The sequence below is a fragment of the Melozone crissalis genome, unplaced genomic scaffold (genome assembly GCF_028551555.1).
Source record: "Melozone crissalis strain CALT ecotype California unplaced genomic scaffold, PUWL_Pcris_2 ptg000036l_1, whole genome shotgun sequence".
NCBI lineage: Eukaryota > Metazoa > Chordata > Aves > Passeriformes > Passerellidae > Melozone > Melozone crissalis.
Window position 1 is genome coordinate 6,668,989 of NW_026535814.1, and position 12,435 is coordinate 6,681,423.

A 12,435-nucleotide genomic window follows, 5' to 3' on the forward strand; every position below is an offset into this window, starting at 1 on the left:
TTGGATTTCAGTAACAACGCTAGGACAAGCTTGCTCCATCTGTGGCTTCGTTGGAGCTGCGATGAGCAAATCATCCATGCAGTGTGAAATCATGGATCTTGGATACTTCAGTCGAACTGGAGACAAAACTTGTGCTGTAATATATTGGCAAATTAGAGGCGAATTCTTCATTTTTAGAGGCAATAATTTCCAGTGCTACCTCTGCATGGGTTCTCTTTGATTGATGACAGGAACTGAAAAGGCAAATCTTGGAGTATCATCGGGATGAGGTGGGATGTGGAAAAAGTAATGCTTTAAATCAATGACAATGAGAGGCCAGTGTTTTGGGATCATTGATAAAGAAGGAAGTCAAGGTTGAAGAGGTCTCATGTCTTCCATCACTTCATTAATCTTCCTCAGGTCATAAGGCAACCTCCAGAAATCTAATATCTTCTTGTGGATGAAGAATACTGGTGAATTCCAGGGAGTATGTATGGGAGTGATGTGACCTTCTTCTAATTGCTCCTTTACCAATCTTTTAAAGCTATTTAATATTTTCTCTGTTAAATGCCATTGATCAATCCATATAGGAAGATCAATTTTCCAGTTCAGCTTTCAAGTGGCAGGTTTTGATGTGGTTTCCATCAGAGGCCCACCTCCAGCTCTGCTCCCCATTGGGACACGACGTCTCTCCCCCAGACGGTGAGAAGCTTCTGAACAACAAAAGGACGCATTCTTGCTGCCTTTCCTTCAGGACCTGTAATGTTAATCATGGATGCACTTTGCCAACATACAGCAGCACCTCCAATCCCTGTGAGGGAACCTGCAGGAGCTACTAAATCCCAATCATTGGGCCAAAACATGTCAGAGATTACAGTGACATCAGCACCAGTATCTGCCATGCCTGCAATGTAAACTGTTTTACCACAGTGAGTCAGGCAGCAAGTCAATTTTTCCTGGTTGCGGTCGAAACATTGGACCCAAAAGACCTCAGGACCTGAGCTTCCAAATGGCACGCACAGCACTGAATTCTCTGGAAAGTTGTTTTGCTTGGCTGTACTCATGGGTAGAAGAAATGCAATAGCTAGAGGTGTTTTTGGTGGAGTCACTATAGGAACATTAAATGCAGGAGATAAATATATTAGCTCTTTGTTACAAATTATTGAAACAGCAGCTGGAAGAACTGAAAGTCTGAAAATTTTGTTGCTAGCTCTGCCTAGAATCAGAAGCTCTTGTCAGAATTATCCACCTGATAATTCCAGTAGAAATACTTTCATAACAGAAAGTATTTAAAAGGTGTATCAATTTTTGAGGAGGCCAATTCAAACCTTGTACACGAGGGTATTGACCTGGGACCATTTGAGGGAAGGATGACTGAGGAATAAATGACTGAGGTACCAATGCCATTTGACTGATTTGACTGGGTAATTGACTGTAAGGAGGTCACTACTTGTGTCGAGGTGCGGTGGTAATCCGCGCTCTTTTTTGAGTTTAACGACAAAGCTTTGCCATCGATGTCAAATTGAGAAGGACAGTACTTAGCAAGAGGCTTCCCTTTCCTACATTGAGGGCAAATAGAAAGTGGTTTAGGTTTGATTGCTATTGTAGGACAATCTCTTTTCATGTGTCCTGCTTTACCACAAGCAAAGCCACAAGCCTTGTTATCTGAGTCCAGCTGTACAGTACCAACAGATTTTTTCCAAATGTTTGTTTGTGCTTCAAGGGCCTTTTCAAGCTTTTTCCATTTTTTGTTCCAAATTTTCTCCCAAAGCCTTTCCCAAATTATGTCCAAATGTTTTTCCTAACTTTTCTTAAGAATCTGCAATCTGCTTTCCAAAAGCATTGACTTGCACATTAGCAAGATGTTTTGGAGAGGTGAGCTTAGTGCAAGCTGTTAGCATCTGTGTTACAGTTGGAGGCTGATCGGGAAAGTTATAAAAAATTTTTTACATTCTTCCTATAAGTTCTTTGATCTCATGGTGAGAAAGAATTTCGTATTGTGGATTTACATCATTACAAGCATATCTTACAGGTAAGGCAAGGAGTTGTTTATTGGAACCCAAATTTTTTTCTATATTTTGAATAATATTGGACCAATTAGGTAGTTGCAATGGAAGGTTTACCGTTGGTCTAGACTGTGTTTTGTTTTTCCCTTTCATCACTCCTGATCACTTCTGGATCTATTTGATCCAGAAGAACAGGTAATGTTGTCATCAGCTGTCCCAGGAACCCTGCCAAGAAGCTCCAAGTTCTTGGCAGTAGGGTTGCCGCAGCAACAAATTTTCCCAGAAGCCATGCCAGGAAGGGCTGGGGAGGAGAGCTCCAAGTTCTTGGTGACAGGAAGAAAGCCAGAGCCTGCTAACTCACGTCTGGATTCACTAAATTGGATCTTTTTAGATTCATACAAATCGGGCTGCTCTCCAGCCGCAGATCCGGAATTTGTATTTGTGAGGCTTTCCAATGGACTGTGACAGGTACCACACTGCATCCCTGCCGGCAGGGATACAGCTGGAAAACTCTCAGGTCCAAGCTGCAATCTCAGCATGCTTTTCCCTCCTCAGCAGAGAATGAGACAGGCTTCAAGGCTCCTGAATGAACTGCCTGTGTCTCCACAGCAGCTTTCCTGAGCTCTCCCACCTCCACCCCGTCCACCTCTCTGGGCAGAGCCATCCCTGCCCTGCTCACACCCTGGCTACCACACTCCACCTCTGTCCTCCTCCCTGCCTGCTCCCCTGCAGGCAGAGCCAAATCCAAAGCCCTCCCACCTGCTGTAACCTGAGGCTTGGGAGCCAATAGCGGCAAAAATCCCAGAAGAGTCTTGAAAGGGGAAACAGTGGCAGGGGTGACCCTGCAGCCCCTCGGCCAGGCAGAGCAGATCCAGAGTCCCCCTTGGCTGACCCTGCCTGCACAATTTCAGGACAAGATTCGGCCGCATCTTCTTTGGAAGAGGAGCAGGGCACAGAAACAGCAGCCCCTGTTTTGCAAAGCTTCCCCAAACTCTCATCTCCTGGACTTGTTTGACTCCCAACCTCCCCAGAACATGACCTCTTACCCCCCAAATTCTCGGAATGCAACAAAAATCCCAAATGCTTTCCTGGGAATTCCGGGGGTGGATGATTTCATGGAGGAACGGGAGGACAGCCTGTCTCAACACCTGTGATGCTGGGAATCCCAGAAAAAACAGAGGACATGACCAAAGCTGGAAGCTGATCTCATTCCCCTTTCCCAGGGATCGAGGTGCTGTCCACACCGCCTGGAGAAACTCTGGACACACCAGGAGAAGGGAAGGAACCCTGAAAAAAACCTGAGATCCCCCCAGAGGAGGATGAAGGCCCAGCACCACTCGGAATTAAAGTCTCAGAGCCAGGTGTTCTGTTCTGATGTTCGAGAAAGCCTCTGTTACAATCATTCTGTTCAAAGCTCTCCATTAAAGCTCTGGATTCAGGCATTAGTTGGACCAAATTCTCTTCCTTTCTGAGAGAGACTAGATTGTCAATTATCCAGTTTATTTCGTCTCCGAAATCAAAGGTAAAATCAGACTTCAAGTCTATATTTTGAGTATTTGCTTTTACCCAGAAAAATAAGTCTTTTAGTTCACGTTTTGAGATGTCTGAACAGCCTTTACGCTCTAAAATTGCCTCAAGGTGGTAAAAGACGTCCCATACTGTTTTAGAGAGATGGTTTCCCATTTCGTTGCCCAGGAGCCCCCAGAGTTGCTACTTATTACTGACAGGGGTATCAGCTACAGGCAGCAAAGGGGACGATCCATTCCTCCTTTAAACAGCCTGGGCCTCTGGCAATGGCACTGTCCATGCTCTTCTTTTTTATTTTTATATTCCTCTAGGCTGGAAATCCTCCTCACTCAGGAGCAGCTTTCCAAAAACCTTCTGATTTTAATGATTCCCACAATATACTAAGTAATATATATTTTAATATATGTTCTCGAAGAAATAGAATGTATAAAATGTAGCCCTGACCTTTTTCTCAGCCAGCAGGCCTTTGCAGCGAGTTCTGAGCCAACGTGCGGCTCTGCTGCCAGCCCAAATCTGTGCTTCCCTTGCCCAGCCTGAGTGCAGGTGGGGCATGTGCTGGGCATGGCTGGAGATTTGCATGGCCAAAATCCTCCAGCATGTACATCTGCCCATGGCTTTGGGTAGCACAAATTACAACACATCCACCTCACTTGACAAATGGCATGTCTTATAAATTGCTACACCAGCACTGACAGCATAGAACTATAGAGATCTCTGTTAAATTTTAAAAAAGTAATTTATTTGATTGTTTCACCATGCTATTTAGAAACATACAAATATCAACTTCCTTTGATAAAAACTAATCTGCAAACCTCTACAAACACTCTACTACACACACAAAGATCAATGGAAATAATGAAATATTACAACAAGTGTACAGCCCATATAGAAATACAAAAATATCAGTATCTCTAGGTAATACCAAGAACTCGATAAATAGAATTCCTCCACTATACAAGTCCATACACATATTTAAACAGAACTATATACATATATAACCACCACAACATACAGATGTGAATATAGATTAAATGTTACATATTACTTTCAAAAATCAGATACATAAAAAACCTATTTATAAAGAGAAAAAACAGCTCTACCAATCTGAATAACTGTAGAACTGCATCGATACAAATACACAGCTATACATCTGGATATATATGTAAATATAGCAGATATAGAAATAGATCAATATACAGCTAAAACTACACAACCAGACATATATGCCGATACAAATACCAATATAGCTATTTAAAAAGACATATACCCAAAACGACATCAATACAAATAGATACCTACACAACTGTGTACTTATGGAAATCTAAACACAGATATTACAATACACATAAAGAACTAGATACATATACACACAAATATGTAACCGGAAACCTCTATGTATGTATATATGTACATATATACATACTACATTCAAAAATATAAAATATATTAATGAATATAATATTATATGTATAGAAATAGGCCTGTACAAATAGCAGGCTACATATGTACAAGTCCATATAAAATCCCTGTTCACATGCAAGTCTGTGTATCTTTCAACAGAGCTCCAAGCAGAGGGATCCCAGCTGCTCCATCTTCAAAGCCTCTCCCTCGGTCTCCTCCTCCCGTGCAGAGCAGCTCTCCTGGACAGCGACAGCAGATGGGACATCTGGCAAGCAAAGGGAACACTGAGTGAGTGTGGGAACGTTTCCCTTGGCAGCAGCTACACTTCCATCAGGGAAGAGGAAATGCCAGAGCCTCCCCAGGAGGGTCGGAAAGAGACAGCAGCCGAGCGGGCCCGGCTGTGGTGAGCGCAGCCGCGGCGGGACTGTCCCGCAGCCCCGGCAGCCCGGCAGAGCCGGCACAGCTCCCGGGCCCTGCCGCCACAGCTGCCTTGCCCAAGGACAGCCCCTGTGCCAGCCGGGGCAGCTGCGCTGAGCAGCCCCAGCACGGGCAGGGCCCGCTCCTGCCCCGCCGGGCAGTGCCCACGGCCACAGCCCACGGCAGCCTCAGCCCCAGCCTGCCTCCCGGGCCTGCCGGGCTCTCTCCAGGCTGGCAGCAGCAGGTCCCCTGCTCTTGCTGCTGGCCTTCAGCTCCTCCCTGCTGCCTCCCGTCAGTCTCCGGCTGTCCCTCAAGGTCTTCCTTGGAGCTGTGGCAAAAGTGGAGGCTCTGGAATTGCTTCCAAGGCCTGGCAGAGCTGCAGTCCCGGAGCCCTGTGCGCTCCCTGCTGGCCCCCTCCATCCCCTCAGCCCCGCCATGCTCTCGGTGAAGCCCCAGCCCCCTTCATTTTCTTCAGCCCCTCACAGTCCTCTCATCGCCCTCAGTCCCTTCTGAGCCATCCCGTCCCCTGAGACCCGCCAGCCCGTCAGCCTGTGCCACTCCCCTGTCACCTCAGCGCCACCATGGCCCTCGGCTGCCCCACAGCCCTCAGCCCCAGCAGCAGCTCAGGGTCACCGTCCCTTCGGCGCCACAGCCCCCTCAGCCCCCTCTGTCTCACCGTCCTTCAGCAGCTCCTCGGGGGACAGTGCCTGGGGCCAGCGGCAGCTCCCACCGCTCCAGGGACAGCCGGGGCTGGAAGTGCTGCTCCGCCCGGCCCGGCCGCCAGCTCTGACCCAGCACAAGGGACAGGGGACGCAGGGGGCACCGGGGGAAAAGCAAGAGGTGAAAAAGGCAGCCGAGGGGGGAAAGAGGTAAAAATGCAGCCTAGGCATACACAGCTCAATCTATGCATCTAAACTTCCACATACCTCTAACTAAATAACTATGCATATTTCTAGATCTATATCTAAGCATTTAAATGTAAGCATCTAAATGTAGGCATGTAAATGTAACAGTATTAATGTATAAATGTAAATCTCAAAATCTAGAAATGTAACTAATTCTATCCCATCTATAACAATATAGGTCAATTTAACTATATAGATCTATATATATGCACATATAAACGCACCTCTGTAAATCTATAAATGCAACTATAGGGATATAGAAATAGAATTGTAGAAATCTATAAATCTATGTGTACACTAAGGGATTCCACCTGCCTGATGCTCACAGGCTCTCCCTCTGATCCTTCTTCCCATGCAGGGCAGCCCTCCTGGCAAGGCAGATCAGCTGGAAATCTGGGAAGCAAAGGGAACGCTGGGTCAATACTGGCCTCTGTGCATCATTTGTCCCTTTGGAAGTAACTGTCCTTCTATCAAAGACTGTAAAAGATGGCCGGAAAAGCAAAATCTCACTTGGCAATTTGAAGCCTGCTTTTGAAAGAGCCGGACTCCTTCCAAGTGTTTAAAACTTCTGAAGTTTTGAAGTATCCCAATAAAGTCAAAGCCCTTGCAGTGCAAAGGGCCCCCATGAGAGCCCTTTGCCACAAAGAAGCCCAGCCTGGTTCTTTCTCTGTGCTGACAGAGAGACCTCAGTCCTCACTGAAATGGCTGAAGCTGAAGGTGCTGGCAGCTGAGTTATGAACTAGCACCGTTCCCTGCCAACTACAACCTGCTCTCTGCAGTGAGCAACCGCTCCTCCAAAACAACCACTAGCTCTGGGATGAACAGCTCTGTGACAAATGACAAGGTCATATTGGCTTTGGCATTTATGTATTAGCTTATGCGAGTTGTTAGTGATTATAAGTATTTAGAAATGGCATCAGTTAGAACTCTTTTAGCTGCTTGTAATAGAACAGAATCCATCAGCTTAAGTTTGCACTGTGTTGCTCATAGAAAGAGCAGTGTAATGAATATAATATCTATGCATCACTTATGGAAACAATCGTGTGATGAGTGTATTGTGTTATAGACCCTAGCAAAACCTAAGGAGAAAAAAGGCTTGTGTGTAACTAAAAGCAGTGTAAGGCCATCCACTGACCAACCTGTCCAAATGATAAAATAAACCTGACACAAACCAGAGCACCAGAGGATTATTAGAGAATACAGTGTTAAATTGAGGGAAAACATACTAAAGCCTTATCAGAAGATGTGAAACAGCAGGAAAGAGACACAAGAAGAAATAAAATACATTGACGTGACACACAGGATGCCATGCAGTAAGCCTGAGTGTGAAGAAGTCAAACAAAGGAGTTCTCAAAACATCAGAAAATTGCCAAGAATGCTTGAATAACTCACGAATCACATGAATATGCTTACATCTCAGCTATGTAACACCATAAAGATAACACTGTCTCTAAACACCAGGTGTTGTTTGGCTGTGCCAGGAGCACCACAGTGCTGCAAATATTGTCTTTTTTTATCGTATTAGTATTAAACGTTCAAAAATTCTAAGCAGTGAATTCTGTTTTTCACAGCTGTGAAGGAAAGAGCTCCCTAACAGGACTGCAGGCAGCACCAGCTTTGCTCAAGAATGTAGACCCAAAGTGCTCTCTCTCTCCTTTAGTTCTCGCTAATTTAAAGGGGCAATTTCAGTTTTTCCTTGAGCTATTGGATTTGCGACTAATGATGTCCTTGGCCTCAGAGCTTCTGCTGCTAGTATTTTTAATGTATCTCACTACAGCTATCAGCAGACTGGCACTACATGGATTTAATGCTTGGAGACAAAAATCTCAGACTTCTACACTGACCTTTTGCTGGGCTTTTCCTCTCTTGCTTCAAGACTCACTCAGGGTTGCCTCCAGAGCACTGACGTCCTGCAGCAAACTTATCCATGGACATCAGCACAAAACTGAGACACGCTGGCTTGGTGACACAACTCCCACAAGGTCAGGTTTATTCCCTGCTCTCTTGCCCCAGCAGAGGACTCAGTGTCAGAGCCTCTGGAGAAGCGTGGAGGGCAGGGCTCAGGCAGGTTGTGCCCGTTCAGGAGTTGAACTCAAGGCACCAGGAAGCACCAAGCCTGCAGACAAGAACTCAACCCTTCTCATCTCCCTTCCTGCCAGAGGCAGGCTCAGAGCAGCCATCTCACCCCTCTCTAAACCAGTGGCGGCTCTGTCCTTACCGAGCTCCTCGGGCTCCTGGGAATTGTTCCTGCAGCTTTCAGTGCCAGGCAAAGCTCCCTCTGCTGCAGCTCTGTCCACAGGCTCCCCTCCTGACGATTCAGGGGCAACATTAATATTCCCCTTGAAAGAGAAACAGAAAGGAAGAAACCCTTCTCATCACTTACACAAAACACCTGGTCCAACACCTCCATGGCTCACACACTTAATCCCTTGTTCCTAACAAGAACTCTGGGCCCCAAAGCCCTTCAACAGTCAGAAAAATTTGACTTCTGAAACACAGTCCAAGAGCTGTCAAAGCTGACAGTGACAGTGCTGAACATGGGGGTGACACTGAACACATGGAATGGCTGCTAAGGAGGAGTCCTGCCAGCTCCTGGCACAGGGATGTGCTCTTCCCTCCACAGCCCTGAGCACAGCAGTCTCATCCAGGCTGCAGCTTGGCCCGGAAAGCATAGGAACACACATCTCTTCCCACAGAGATGCCCAAGAGCAAGGGGACGGAGATCTGCAACGGGAACAGCATAGACTGGCCAGTTTGCCCAGCTGAGGATTTCCCAGGTGGAAACTGGACTGCAGGCAGCAGCTTTCTGAGGGGACAAGAAAGCTGCAGCTGCAGTCCAGCCCCAGCCACGGCTCTGGGAGCGCCTACACGCACGGCAGGGCTCACACAGCAGCAGCAGCTGCAGCCCAGCCCTTGCTTTGCCTTGGCCTTCCCACCCAAAAGAGGCACAGCCCACATCTGCTGCGGCACCTCTGGCATGCCCCTCCCTGCACGGGACACATGGCCTACAGTGCCACTTCTCCAAACACTCTTCTCTTCTTTCCCATCAAACAAAGCCTCTTAGAACCTACAAAGCTTCCACTTCCTCGCCACAAATGCTCTTGCATCAAGGACTCTTCCCAGGAAAAGGAGCACCCAAACTTGGCCAACACAGGCTCACAGCTTTTCATCCTTACTCAGGGATGACATTTTCATTTCCTCTTCTTTAGGAAGTCTTGCTTTACCAGGCAAAGCCTTCCTTGTCCATTCACAGCTGAACTCAAGAAGCTTTTCCTTCTCAACCATGTAGCAACATTCACAAGCTCTCGCTCCAGCCCCTTTTTTCCCTGTCCAATGCAGTTGCCCAAGCAGGGGGAGAAAACATCTCCTCCAGTGTCTCAAGCCCCATGTCCAGATCCAGGGGTGGCAATTCCTCTTCCCCAGGAGTATTCCACAGCCAGCGGGGGGCTGTGCAGAACCTGCACTGCCAGCTGGAGCGCTGGGGGCTGAAGTGTCTGGGGTGGCTGCAAGAATCCAAACACATTGGTCAGGCTCCACAATGTGTCTTTGGGATGCAGAGCTCTAGTGTTGCCTTGGATCAAACATCACAGGAAGCACACAGCAACCTCAGTTCCAGAAATGTATTCAGACTTCCCAGGGGATTGGAGGAGTGAGTTCTTCCTCTTGAAAATATTTATCCTAATTGACATGTGCATAGATTAAAGCATGGACTGGAAATCTGATATAGACAAACACACACACTCACATACACACACAAACCCCTTATAATCACAGCTTTGTGCATCTTCCCAGCAGCTTTGGGATTTGGCTACATTTGGTTTCTCATCACAAAAGACCACAGAAAATGGATTCACCCAGAAAGTGCCAAGATCTGCAGACATGCATGCTAAACTTGTACTGTGAGTTTATTCTATAAACAGCCTTGAGGGTGAGGCCATATTCTGCAGCTGCAGCTGTTGTGGGGCACACAGAGCTCATTTCAATGGCATGGCTTGATTTGCAGGCCAGACAGTCTTGAACATCTGCAATGTCCTATCAGAGTCCTAGTTTGGCTTCATTCAAAGAAAGAGGAGAGTGCACCTAACACTGACCACTTGTTAGGCAATATCTTTCACCTTGCCCTTGTACCCCTACAGAGAGGCTGTCTGCAAAATGTCCAGAACACCCTCCAAATCTGCAGCGAGGACAGCAAAAGCAGGCAGAGAATCTTTCTGGTTTCAAGGTCCCCCTTCCTAGGTGACTTGACACTTTCTACCTGATTCTCACTTGAGATCTACCCATGATAGAGCACTGCAGGAAAACACTTTAAAGAGTCATTCACCAGGACCTGCTTGGAAAGCAAGGGTAGAAGCTGTTTCCCTCCCTGATGGGCTGTGGGCTGGCAGCTGCTGCTCTGCAGATGTGCAGCTGCTCCTCTCTGGAGAGGCCATGGAAAGGTTGTGATGGTCTATGGGTACCAGAGGAACGATGAGCTCAGGTTGGCATTTAGGCTCCATGGGAACAAGCAGAATGAAGAGCTCACAGTGGAGAGGAAATTTGCCTGTTCCCGGTTCCTCTGATGAAACCCCAAGAAGTCCAGATGAAGCAAACACCTTCTCCCAAGAAGCTAGGAAAACCTGAGTCCTGAGCACCTGCACTTAGCCTGAAAGGCCTGGAGGCAGCTCATAATCCTCAGGTAAGGCAGCACTGAGGTCCTGGTATGAGAGTGCTGTGTAGCATTGAGGGAAGGAAAAGGGAAGCAAAGGGAAGGCTGGGTCACTACTGGTCTTTGGGTGTGTTTCCCTTGGCAGCAACTGTACTTATGTCAGGGAAAACAAAAGCTCCCAGAATTGTTAAAACTGAAACAGCTGAAAAACTGAAAACCTGAAAAACTGAAAGAGGACAAAGCCTCTCTAACTAGTCAAAGTTAGAAAGTGGTATGTTCATTATGCTGGCGGCCGGCACAGGGGAGGGTCCTTCCCGAAATGCGTGACCGCTGGCCGGGCTCGGCACGGCACAGCACAGCAGGTTGCAGCAGGACAGGGAAGGGCAAGGCAGGCAGGGAAGGGCAGGGCAGGGCACTGGCAGCAGCGACAGGCTCTGTCCCCATGCTGTGTCCCCTGCCTGGGTCACCATCAGTGGCAGAGAGGAAGGACATTGCTCTGGCTTGGCTGGGGAAAGGATAAAATGGGGGAGTTAGAAAACATTCACTTGGACTCCTTTTCAGCAGACTAGCTGGTTTTATCTCACCATGTCTGCCAATCTTTTGCAGACTTGGCACATTTCTCATGATTTGGAGTCAGCTACAGCAGCAGGAAGGGGCAGCAATTTTAAGCAATTTTGTCAGCATGGATATCAAAGCTAAACTGCTGCCCCATGGATGGATGTTGCTTTCTTCAAGGGATTTTTTGCCTAGAATTGTAGCAAACTCATGCTTGTGTCTCCCCAAACAGGGTTGCCTTTTTCTTTCTTCAGGAATCACCTCTTCTTTTTCTTCTTCCCATCTGGGGAGAGTTCGCATGCAAATGTCTCCTGCAGCCAACTCTTGTCACTGTAGACTGACAAAGGAGATCTTGCAGTGGAGAGAGACTTCCTAGAGCTGCTGTGGGGAGCTGAAGAGAGAAGCTTTTTCCTTTAGTCTTTTGATCTTGTTGGGGATGTGAAAAACCACTGCCCACTTTGATAATTTTAAAAGGTTTATTAAAGCTTAACAAAAATAGAACAAAGGACTACATAAGGAAAAAGCTACAGTGCTGGCAACTGGCCCTCTTGCAGACCATGTCGCTGGTTCTTCTTCAAGATGGATGCTCAGTCTTTTATACCCCTGGGGGTTCTATCAGCCAGCCCTGGCCCCTCTCAGAGTATGTCAGTCACCTCTTCTTTGCCATTTATTGATGGAAAATGCTTTCTTGTACCTGGATCAGTGGTCAGGTGTTGCCATGCTGCACCCCCTCAGCAACAAGCTTTTCCTTTCCCACCTACCCCATACAAGGGACTTGTCCTAGACAACCCAGGCTGTCTGATGGCAACAATACAGGGGGAAAAGAGAGGACATCTAAACTGCAATAACATAACTATACATCACTGAAGCTTTTCTAATTATTCACAGAATAGTTATCTTTTAATTGCAAGAGCCAATCATCTCATTATCCATCTATAACAGGATCTTCATGTGTTCTCCCTGGCAGTAAATTCTTGGGTGTCATGATTATGAGCCTGGA